The sequence below is a fragment of the Gobius niger genome, assembly GCF_951799975.1.
Source record: "Gobius niger genome assembly, chromosome: 4".
Taxonomy (NCBI): domain Eukaryota; kingdom Metazoa; phylum Chordata; class Actinopteri; order Gobiiformes; family Gobiidae; genus Gobius; species Gobius niger.
Genome location: NC_136855.1, coordinates 22,143,697 through 22,156,725, shown reverse-complemented (window position 1 = coordinate 22,156,725; position 13,029 = coordinate 22,143,697). Strand labels below are relative to the sequence as shown.

The following is a 13,029-nucleotide window of genomic DNA, read 5'->3' as shown; positions in this document are numbered from 1 at the left end:
CCAGGTGTGTTGACAAAACTGTATTTGTAGTTTAAACTATATGACTAAAAGCATTATCTATTGTGTGTGATTCTGTGTATCCGCTTTACATGTGGTAATGGATAACAAAGCTAACTGAACTGATTATTTATTTGCATTCTTTATATTGAAGGTTCCCCTCCTGGAACCGCCACCTTAACGTGGTGGAGGGGTTTGAGCGCCCGAATGATCCTGAGAGCTCTTTTGTCGGGGGCCTTGTGCCCCTGGTAGGGTCTCCCATGGCAAACAGGTCCTAGGTGACGGGTCAGACAAAGAGCGGTTCAGAAGCCCCTTATGAGAGACCAACAGGCCCGGATAGAACCATGAGGCCGTCCTTCTGTGGACCCACCACCTGCAGAAGGAGCTATAAGGGGCTAGTGCAATGTGATTTGGGCAACTCCAACAGCTGCCCCCACGACCCGGAAACGGACAAGTGGAAGAAAATGGATGGATGGATGGACATTCAAGGTTACCGTGCCTGAAAGTCATCGCTATACAGACATTATGGATATTCAGATGTGGAACACTCTGCTTTATTAACAGCAACTTTTTAAATTATAGGATACACATAGGCCAAACTCTAAGAGGAACTCCGACAAGGCCACATTACTTATGTCCCTATGTTGCAACAAATTAGCAGAAAAAAAGTTGCCAAATAGGGCCAAACCCCTGCAGCCTGTAAAACAGATTCTAAAGGTTCCGTTGGCAACCCCACAAGAAAAACAGTAAAAAAAAAAAAGAGAAAAAAAAAGAAATGAACAAATTGTGAGAATAAAAAGGTAAAATTCATCAAAACAATACTGAACACAACCCCTCACCTTCCTACGCTCTATTTTGTCTGTCTTCCCCCAGTCATTTACCACAGCTGTACTATTGAGGACAGATTAATAAACTTCTCATCACTGCCATATAGGAGAATAGAAACCTTTGCTCGGTTTAATGACAACTGTAAAGTGGAGGCAATCATGGGACGCCTCTGGTGACATTTCCCCGCCGCTGCCCGGTCCACTTATCTTACACAAATGGCTGTGCCGGGCCACTATCGAAATGAAGCGCTTTCACCGAGTCATTACGTCTGTCACTGGGGCCATTTCCATATTGAAAAATCTGAAACAATAAACGACGCCTCAGCCTTTAATAACTGTGAAGGAATCGTATTTGGAAAATTGCATTGAAGCAATAACCTTTTCTCCGTGTAATTAGATGACAGAGAGGTCCTGGTTTTAATTAAGTCGGCAATTTATAGTTGGGCGGCCATACCTCGCTGTGCTGATTGGTATAGGAGGGATCACAGAACAGCGTTTCTCCAGTTTGAACAGATTTGATCTAGTAATTACTGTGTTATATGGCAAAGGCCGCAGCCAAGCCTCCGAGTCAAGTTGATGCGGTGCTCTGTGAAGCATGGCCGGGCTTCAAATGTGCGGCAATGCAAGTATGTCTGTCTGAATAGGTCTTGAAAGGGGGTCATCAACAGAAGACATAATGTTTTAGGAGACACATTAAAGCAAGGGGTGTGGATATGTGGGGGGGCCCCGTGGCTGTGTGAATGTCAGTGTGAGAGTAAAAAGAAGAATTGTTCAGGCACGGGCTCATTTTCTCTTTGCGTCTTAATTGATCCTCTTGGTCACTGTTAAAGACTGGGGGACGTGGAGGAGGGGGGGGCACACTGGTGTTTAAGGATGCTGCTCGAGTGGCGTGTTAATAAACAAGGCAATTTACTGTCAATTTATGTCCTGACAGGTCGTAATGAAGACCATGAAAAGAGGATTACCCCACAGCCGCCTCTCTGGGGAACCGTGACACTGTTGGGATGGATGCTGTGTGAGCTGGTACCCCATGGCCTTCTGTTGCCTTGCACATTAATCACATTCATCCGTTTGGTTTGAGGTAAAAAAAAAAAAGGAGGACTTTTCTGTGCACAAGCAGATAAGTATTCTCTGTATCTATTTTTAATTATATGGCACCTACCTGGTCACATTTTTATTTCAAACAAAAACATACAAAATCTTAGTCTGTATTTGTATTGTATTCACAGTTTTCCATCCTTCTGGACTTTAATCTATCTATTATGAAGTCCTGAAGGCCTCATGAGAAAACTGGGTTAATTAATCCATTCTAAAGTGAGCAAAAGGGATCTTCGGGCTTCAGACTGCCCTCATAAAGGTCACTGTTCACAGAAAGCACAGCCCGTGTAGCCCATCAAAGGAGACCAAACATCTCATTTGATCTCATTCTTTGGAAGGAAATATCTGTCCCCTGAGACCAAACCCTCACAGGCCAGAAACACTAACAGTTAATGCTACAGCTTTAGGGTTGTAGTCCATCGTCCAGAGATCAGTGACAATATTACGCCGAGGCTGAGACAGTCTGGTGCTAAACGCCTGCCACTGGCAACACATCAGTGTTGAGCTCCACAGTGTCTGCAGGCTGTAGCAACCATGGCCTGTCATCTGTGGGGCATTATTTGGACAACCCTTTTTCTCCGTGGCATTCAAGTTTGCTTTAATATTGAGTGTATTGTGTGTCAATGAAAGAGACACAGATAATTTCCTTCGACATCCTGTCAGAAGATTCAATATTTTTCTCATCGGACAGAATTCTAGACATGTCAAATAAACTAGGTGACGCCAGAGATGTCTCAATTTGGTAAAGTCATAAGCCAAAGGTTTGGGCCAGGCTGATCCATGTTACTCTATCCTCTCTATCTACCATGATAATGAATAAAGTACTATACAAAACAGAAGTGCTTAAAGAACATACAGAATACAGAACTATATTCAAGATTTAACTGAAAAAATCTGTAACGTTGTCGTGCAGCCATATTGTACCAATGGGTCATGAGCAAGTCAGAGCATCCATCCATTTCCATCTTCCTAATGTCACTTTTTCAACTTTAGCTTTTCGTATTAACATTCCCATGGAAAATATAATCAAAACTTATCACAAGCATTAGTAGTAGTAGTAGTAGTAGTTTATTCTTTAAACGTTATACAAACATTTCCAATTCTTTGTGTACAACATGACCGAAAGGGTTTAGGCTGAAGTGAAAACTTATTACACCTATCCCCAATACAAAAGAATGAAAATGCAACCTATAGGTCTGGGGTAGTAAAAGTGTGCCAAATTGTGCGATGTGGAAGAACATAATGGGACTAGGGTGAACATTTTGGTAATTTAAACCTTTGTCCTCCCGTCCCACCTGTATTTAGGCAATGTCCGACTTTTTCAATAAAGTTAAATTGACATAGACAATGACAAATTATCCACCAGTGTCTCCCAGTTTTTGAGTCGTCAAAGGAATAGACCACCGTTTTTGCAGACTGAGATATGTTCTTTCCTGACCTTAGATGAGTTGATGCGTAGCAGTCTGGTCTTTATGTGTGCGCTCAGTCACACAAAAGCACCAAACATATTGTTAGCATTTAGCCTCTCCTCCTCTCCTCTATGGGGCCAAAAGGGGGTGAAATTAGAAGCGACCAATCTCTTCCACGTTTTCCCTCTTTAAATACGACTTTACTGCGCGGACGTCGAAGTGCTCCTTAGGTTTTATTACTCCTTACAATATAGTACCCCCTTTTATCGACTTAAAAACTCCACATGTTCAATTTTGTGTAGCTATACTTGGATCGTGTAAACGCTCACGTAACCGTATTTAAATAGGGAAACGTGGAAGAGCTTGGTCGCTGGTCTTTTTGCGTGACTAAGCGCACGCGTATAGACCAGACAGTTATGCATCAACTCATCTAAGGTCAGGTAAGAACAAATCTCAGTCTGCAAAAACGGTGGCCTGTTCCTTTAAAGGAGTTGTGCCAAAATGAAGGCTTTAAATGTAATTGAATTAAATTAACATGGTCAAAAGTACATTCAGCTACATGTTTTGATGGAATTTTTAGTATTTATTTTGTCCCTTTTACACAATCATTTTCTCAAATTTGTCGAATTCCCAAACATTCCATTGCTTAATCTTATGTTTCCTTCGTTTAAGAAATTATTCAAAGATGAAAAAAGTCAAAGATTTGTATTTGTCAATTCAGTTCACAATGAATCGAAATAGTTCATTCTCACGTCCTTGTTGTGGAGCAGGTGGTGGGGAGTAAGGAATAGTAGCACAGTAAGGGCAGGCATGGGAGGGAGTTCAGCTTCCTTATAGCCTGGTGTATGAAACTGTTCTTCAGTCGACTGGCCCTGGCCCGTGGATTCCACAGTCTCCCTTCTGAAGGCATTACCTTGAAGAGACTGTGTGATGGGCGTGTAGGTTCCCTGGTGATTGTGACGACTTTGCGGGTGAGACGGGTGGAGTACATGTCCTTAATGGAGATTAAGGAGATCTTCTCTGCTGTTCTCACATGAGCTGTAGGCTCTTTCAGCAGGAAGCAGTGCTGGCGCCGTGCCACACAGTGATGGAGCTGGTCAGGATGCTCTCTATAGTCCCTCTGTAGAAGTTGCACACAACAGAGGCTTGGACTCTGGCTCTTCTCAGCTTGTGGGGATCGGACCGGTGAGCAAACTGGTATGGGTCCAGGGTGGGAGGGAGAACAGACTTGATGTGGTCCATGACGAGCCGCTCGAAGCACTTCACAGGAGTTGGAGTGAGAGCTACTGGGCAGTGGTCGTTTAAGCAGGAGGGTGGTGACTTCTTTGGCACCGGAATGATGGTGGTTGCTTTGAGGCATGTTGGGACCATAGCCTGCTGCAGAGATGTGTTAAAAATGTTTGTGAAGACTTCAGTGAGATCATGATAGATGCGTAAATTAATTGCAATTGCTTAATTTTGCATAAAATGTATAATACTGTGACCTAACTTTCTGGATTAGCACATTTTGTGACCTATTTCTATAGTGTTTGTAATTATAGTCCAAAATCTTTATTTATTCTAAGTTTGAATTTCTCATGTCTGTCCCTACATGTCCCACAGCATCAAATGGCTTGTCCAACTTTCATTACTATTTGAGGTGGACACCTGGGACAGATTGAGAAATTAAAGCTTAGGCCTATAATATAAAGATTGGTGGAGGACCATTTAATAAGCAATAATAATTTCAGGCCAAAACAGTTATAGGGAGTGTGATACAGGTCACAAAGCACTCCAACCCAGGAAGTTATATAGTACAACTTTTTAAAAAATAGAATTAACTTTGAAAAAGTGTGACATTGTCTAAATTGAGGACAAAGGCCTGTTTTGCAATTCATCAAGGAGGGACAGGTGGTTACCCTGAAAACACGTATAAGGGGCATTAGGCCCAACCCCGTTTCCAGTAAAAATTAAAAATAAAACGCATACAGACACTGACCCATCCCCTCGTGGCACGAAACTGAGGACCTTATTTTTGTGCTACCGACATATAAATTAAAATAGTGGTTTCCTCTGACTTCTCAGCCCCTTCTCCTTGTAACTGCAGGGTCCGCACCTCACCGCAGCAGCAGAATACGACGTCAGGCCTGGTGGTGGTGGCACACTCTTGGCTGCCTCAGTGCTGGCGTCTCCCCTGGGCAGTCGCATGGCTCCTGTCCCCCCTGCATCTCCCTGCAGCTGGAGCTAGAGCCGAGCCAGATGCTCCATGGCTGCACCACCCTCTGTCGCCCCACTCCCTCTATCCAACAGGACTGTGCCCAGAGAGGGGGATGACAAACGCCTGTGCCTCCTCTTACTGACGGATTTGGACGACCTGACTCCAGCCCTGCTCTGTTCCAACCGCCAGCACAAGATGTTGACTTAATGGAAGGGGGTTGGCTATGGAGGAGCCCATATGTGTTTATATTGGGAAAATATGGCTCTGTATCTCCGTGTATCTGTGTATTGAGTAGCAGCGTTGTCGGTGTGTGTGGGCGTGTGTGTGTGTGTGTGGTAAATGTGTATGTGTGTTTTACCCAGCCCAGACTGCCTACATCCATCATGCCATGGTGCTCTGGCAGAGAGTGCGCCTCAGACAGCTTCACTAACACACGGTCAGTTAAATTGACTGTTAAATTGTCCCAGTCCGTAGCTTTCTTAGGTGTAGATAAAAACACTGCACTTAAAGGCAGAAATTGTCAAGTAAATGCCAGTCTACAACAGGAATTTGAAGGTACTTTGTCTTCGAGACAAAGAATATTGGCAGGATATTTATATAGGTTGTCTGAAGTAATATCAGCAATGTTTTGGATAAGGAGCAATAAACAGTTTACATGCTGTAAATCTAAAGTGACTAATTTTTCAAAGTTCTGTTCTCAATAGCTACAGTTTTACTTAATACCACTGAGATCTAATGAAGAATCCAGACACCAGGGGTCACACACCTTGATACATGGAGAAAGTTGGGTCCGGATAGCTGGCACATTCCAAATCTAATATGAAAATTACTGCATGCCAAAGGAAAAAACAAAAGTTAAACAATCACGACTAAAGTGGGCTGAATTCTAAACTGCATGGGTATACATCAGGTGTAAACCAGAAACACCTAACTTAAATGCATTACTGAAAATATTTCCACATAAAATCAACAAAGTCTCAGATGATCCATGGTCTGGCAATAAGCAAAGATACGCAAAATGTGATGCCTTATTACTCTTTCTGCAGTTTGCAGGGTCAAAACTGTGCTATTATTCTAAATGTTGGTTCAGTTCAGCGAATGCCAAACATTCCTCCATCAGCCTGCACTGTCCTTCCTTAGTGATTAAAACGGTCTCAATCCACTACCTTTGACATTTCGCTCTATTCATCCACATGGAAAATGTGGTTGAGCTGGAAGCCGCGTTGTAGGCAGTTGCAATCTGCAGTGACTATGGGTAGGCTTCTAATGACCTAAGACTCAGGCAGATGCTGTCATTAAACAGAAACACCAGTGGTTCCTCAACACAAATGGCTATATACAAGATAAACTAAATTTCAATTACATTTGTGCAAAGTCCAAACTTGTACAAAATGTCATTTAAGCTCTTAAATATGCTTTTTCCTGTTTGGTTGATTTATGTTACAGATATTGATATTCCAGTGGTTTAGTTGAATCCAATTTGCACATTAAACTTTGTTTTGGGGTTTAATACTTTTTAAATGGGGTTCCATTTGATTATTTTAGGATAATTTATGGATCAAATAATTATGCTTAATGCTTGTCATTAAACTCCCTAAATATTATGAAATATCTTCTCCCTATTATGATTAATGCAGATGAACTTCCACATGAAATGAACAGATTTCATACAAATGATATGCAGGTCCTTGTTATACCGCAAGGGGGCACAAAAGCTCTACACAACAAAGCCACTGACATCACTGCCGTCAGCGAACGATTTTGTATAAAGGTTTTGTAAAGAGCCTACGCCACAAATACGCCAAGGCAACATTTATGTTTTCACCAGAACTCAAAAAGTTCAATTTAGTCCATTTAATTGTTCTAGAAAATATTTTCAGAACAATTGTCTATTTTGCCAAGAACAAAGTATTTGTGGAATAAAACAAGACGATATTTTTTCGTATTGTTAGGCTATGGAAATATTTTTGAAAGTTCTACGACAAAAAAAATGAAACGAGAGACATCGTTAAGGACACGTGCAGGGGTCAAGAAGGGGTCCAATACATGCGTAGGCTTTCTCCAGTGGATGGCGCGCAGGCAGGGGAACTTGCGTGGGGTTTTGGCTAAAAGTCGACCCATCTGCTTGACCATCTGAAGACGAAACTTTCACAATAGAACTTGGAAAGAGAGAGGCCTTTAACTGGGTAAACGCGCGTGCACAAGGGAGTGACCTGAGAAACGCTGAATATTCATGAAGCCACCTTTGAAGGAATGATGCATGTAGGACTGAGGCTATATTTAATAAAGCAGTAGGACCATACAGCAGACGTCAAACTTTTAATCAAGCTTAAGCCTATACATTTGGGACCTTTCTTTTGAGACACAATACAGCAGTCGACATGCTCATTGCCACTCCACGTAACATAGGCTATACTAAAAAAAGGTTTAATAAGGCAAAAAAAAAAAAAAAAAGAATCGTCTAAGCCTGTCTGCTGCGTAATTCCTTAATTCCGGCGCGCATCATCATTTGTGAGGTTCCGTTTTACCGCACCGACGCAGGAGGTGGGCTGCATCTGTTAGGGTCCAATGTTAGTCTTAATTACTGGCCTTCATGTTCTCCATAGCCCTCAACCGTCTTTAATTAAAACCTTGATTAGGGGGAGGAGGTCTCGGGCAAGGCTATTACCAGATGGGTTTCCAGCAATAGTAATAAAGACTTTATCTGCTGCTGCTGTGCGCCACAAAGAGCGCAGCTCGCAGCCCGTCCGTATCAAAGCGCACACAACAGAAAGGGCCTTGTTAATTACGCCGATAATTACTTGTCTAATTACGGTTCGTTTGTGATTAGATTTAGAAAACGTTCTATGCAAGGAGACTGTGGGCTGTATAGACAGAAACGTAGCGTGGGTACACTGGCTTTGATAACATTTCTATAAGGAAACGGACACAATCCGATCAATAGAGAAGCGATGACCCGGACCAGATCTTTTTTTCCATGGGTGAAGTGCTCAATATCCACACGATAAAGGTGGATGGAGTCCAGAAAACGTTACGGTGTGTCGTCAAACATATAGGCCTATACAAAAATGTGTCTTTTTCTCCGCCTTTCACACTTTGTGGGGGTTATCTGTCATTAGACAACTGAGATGTCAGGTTTAGTCACTGCTTCATGAGACCTTTCAGAATTCAGGATCCATTGAAGATTTTGTATTTTTATTTGTAAAACATCAGTCAATAAATCGTGCACACTATTATGTTGAGATCGTTCCATGGCAAAGGGGCAGTGCCTACAGACGCACCACATAGGCTAATCTCAAAACTTACACGCACACAAAATCAAACAGAACAACACAACAAATCAGTTCAATTATTCTCAAAATATACAATTTACTTGGGGACAAGGTCTGTCATACAGACCGAGGCAGGAAGAGGAGGGGGAGGAGGGGGGTTTGCGCGATATGTGCGTCCATTTTCCAGACGGTTTGTTATCGTTATTGCCTGATTTAGTGCATGTTGTTTTACATGGCCCCATTCTTCTGTGTGAGTTCACGGTCTCCATTGCCTCCATTTAAACATATAACACTGACTGCCGCGAGTTTGTCACATTTGGGGCGGTTACATGGCGCGCTTCTTGCTCGCAGCTATTGGCGTCCCACTGGCCAAGGTTTTTCCTCACTTTCCCCCATATTAAGTTCTGAATCTACTAAGCCAATTTCGGCACGTCTGAGTGTAATGCAGTCCTGACTTCTCAAAAACATCCTCAGTGGCCTCTGATTAAATCAAGGAGCGGACCCCATTTTGCGGTCAGGAAACAGACCGCACGCACGTTTGTCTTCATTTTCTCACACACAAGCGATCTGCGTCTTGTTCTGTGCACGTGCAGCGGTGCCTGCTGCGTAATTACCAGTCCTTGCGCTCTGTGGCAGGTGCGCGTGGTCTCTGTGAGCCAGCGTGACCTTGCGCAGCAAAGTGCCAGAAGCCAGGTGATGGCATTAGTAAAATGATGCCTATTTTTACTTGTGCCGTGCCTCCACCCCTCCCTCCCTCCCCTCCGTGTCAAGACAGAAAAGCGCACAGGGATCTTTACAAATGCCATCCTGTCACCTGTCACTTAGGCGAGCGCTGAAAGAAACTGAGGTGAGCTCCCGCACAAAACAATGAAGCATTACAAGCCCATGAGAAAGAGAAGAATGTCCATGTTTTGCGGGGATTCGGCATTGAACGTCTTGTAATTTCTGATGGCGCACGTGGCAAGCAATGATTATGTCTTTAAACGCAATGGAACAATAGGTTTAGGCCTGTAGCTTCAATGTGAGCTGGTACTGAAACAGGATCCCAAGTCACACCGCGTAAAACTCAATTCGGGTGGATAATCTAACTGTAGTGGTGTCTCGAAGGGATTTTTCAGGTGGTACTCAGGACCACCTGCAATTTTAAACTTGGGGTTAGTTAGATAGTAATTTGATTATCATTTAAGGACACAATTGATGCTTTTACAATATATTTCAGTTAGGTATTCTCTGGTCTAGACATGGTTTACACCCAGATTCGAATTAACTTAGTCCAGTCCATATGTATTTTTGACCATTTTGGTAAAGTGCATGCGAAAGTTTGAAAACTAAAGTCTAAGCATTGTCACATCTGAAATATTGCCTTAATATACTGGGGGAAAGGACAACGCTATCCATTTAGATTCAACAAGTAGCAAATATTTTGGTAATTAAGGTGTCCTCAGTAACCTCTCATAATGGTCAACACTTGTAGTAGGAGCCTGTGTAGCCTAAATTCTTGTTTTGCGGTTGGGCCTTCATCAAATTACGGGAATAAACCTGTCTCTGAACTTTCCACCCCTGACAATCAAATATTTACAAACTCAGCAGCTGCACGAATAATGTTAAATACCCAGATGCATATCATTTTAAATTTCATGTTAAAATTTTTTTTTTTTTTTTGCAGAATTCAAATGTAAATCACAAGTAAATGAAGTTGTCCCTTGACTCACTGTCATTGGTATTTTCCGCATTACTTTCAAGAAAATATTTGTCTATATATTTTTTTTTAATCTGGTCAGAGGAGACCCGGTTAAAAGCCTCCTACTGGTATATATAAAGAAGGATGTCATTTGATTGCTGAGAGCAAACACATTTTGAATGTTGCTATGTAGGACACTTTAGAAGGCCTGTCATTTGCATCAGTGTAGAATTTCTCTGGGAATATGAGGTAAAATGATCTTACAGAGATGCACCTCAGGAGTGACATAGAAAATAGTCATGAAAAAGTAGAATTCATAGAAATTCATCACTGGTGTTACAGATACCCCGATTGTTCAAGTCCATATTAACCTAATCAAAGAACAAACTATAAGAAAATCTAAATATTGCTCTGAAAAGTTAAAGTCCTGTCCGGTTCTTCTTAAGTCCCGTCTATGAGATTGGTTCTTCTGCATCAGCACCGCTCAGGCCAACGCCCTTTATATGACGCGTCATTTACCGCGGCGTGCGTAATTAACTGCGTCGCTGCATCCAAGCCCCAGTCGCCACGTGTGTAACACTTTATTTTGAACGGTGCAATACGTTTCCATTAAATGTTATTAAGGCGTGGGGAGTGACGAGCTCTCATTTGTCTTGTCAGGACATTTGACAACCTCGTTAGCTCCCATTTTCCCCTGTCAGCTCACAGTGCGACACGGACACTGACTTCAGCCACTCCTGGCAAGTGACTGATAAATGCGCCTACTCAGCCCTGTGCCAAACAGCGGCGTTATTGTGGCCAGCACTATGCATCAAAATCAATCATGGACAAGCTTGCGTGGCAGGTGTCACTCAGCCATTCTCTTCCTTCGGACAAACCTATTGTCAGTCTGATTTCTTCGGCCCAAACTGTTTTTGGGTCTCAAATGCGCATCCTCGTCTCTTCACAAAGGCGTTTGCTCAATAAATAAGAAACTACAAGTGTATACGGCTTTACGAAATATTTAAAACATCCAACAGAACACTTAGTGAGGCATCCTTATATTCGCCTCGTTGCACTCTCGGATGCAAGTGCAGATCGAAGTCTGACATGTCACGTTGAGCCAAAGTGAATTGCTAATATGCAGGACGTGCCTGTCTAGTCTGGATAAATTGCATCCAATCACCCCGAGGGAATTCGGCTAATGTCTCGACCCAGGGCAGAGAGAAACCGTATCAGAACTCCTCAAATACGGTATGTAAAAACAGAAACTTTTCACACAAGGGTTGAAGGAAAACCAATGTGCAGGAAGGAAAATTAAAACTTTGGACACAAATTAAACATTAGTGTGGCGTATACACATGGTAAGGCTAATGTCATTCAGACAATATTACAAACGTGTATAGGCCTATCTATAAAAGCTTGTTTTTGTAGCCTACCAACATTTACAAAACATACTTTCTCCCTGTTTGAGTTCTTCTACAGGCGTGTGTTCTGTAAAGAGGAAGATCAGTAATGATTGCGCAACAATTAATCTATGATTCTGGAATTGGCTGATCTTACAGTTTACACTGAAGTTTTGTACATTGAGTGCACTTTCAAAAGAAGCCATTATTAATCCTTTGAAAACCACAGTCTCCTATCTGTGTGACTGAAAGGGAGGTGACGCCGTGCATCATGGTGACGGCGCAGGGAAAAGCGACTGGACAGATTTGTCTTTCCGCCTGATCTGTTTCTGAAGAGCGTGGCTGTGTGGGAAGGGAAAGGCAGCACCTGGCTCGACCGCTGTATCCCCATCTCGTTTTATTGACAGCCTGATAAGCGGGGAGCAAGCCGTGTGGTTTCCAGCGTGGATGTCGAGCACCCTGCTGCGTTGCACAGTATCAACGCTCTTTAATGGCCGTGCCTCCAAATAATGGCTCCCAGAAAAGTGGTGAGTCCGTGGACTGGCCTGTATACCTGCGCTGCCCCGGTCTCTTCCTGGGAGACGCACAGCCGAGCGGTTGCCCATTTACTCAGCGTCTTGTTCAAATTGACACAAACATCAGAGGTTGTGAAAGAGGACCGTGGGCTTTTAGTCTGCCTGAGTAAAATGGAGAGCTCCATAATGACTTAGGCATGACACGTTTATGAGACTGGAATAAAACCACCTGGTATTAACGGTCACAAACAGGACAGCTGCATTTAAGTTTATGGTCAGATGACGTTTTTGAAAAGTAATTTTGCTGCTATAAAACATAAAGTGTATAGCCTATATTTAAGGAATAAAAAGGGGAACTGTAGTAAGCGTGCACCTGTTGGTATTTGCCTACCTGTTGCGCGCTTCACTCGCACATTTACGTCATAATAGAACTGAGCTCTAGTTTTTTACCCAAACACTCCACACCTTTCAGGATTTGTGAAACAAAACTATAAGCACAAACGTGAGTGGAGAGGATTACAAAGGTGTAACAGAATCACAATATCAATCTTAAACGCCATTTTAACCGATCATAAACAAAGCCCTACAAAATAATAAGGAAACTTGGAAAACATGCGCAAACATTCAAATGACCCTAAAATAATTCTA

The 13,029-nt window shown here is 42.6% G+C and overlaps 1 long non-coding RNA gene across 1 annotated transcript in view; it reads right to left on the bottom strand.

Annotated features, from left to right (window-relative positions):
* Positions 1 to 13,029, bottom strand: part of LOC306961987 — a 97,426-nt gene that overhangs the window by 7,884 nt on the left and 76,513 nt on the right. The window lies entirely within an intron of this gene.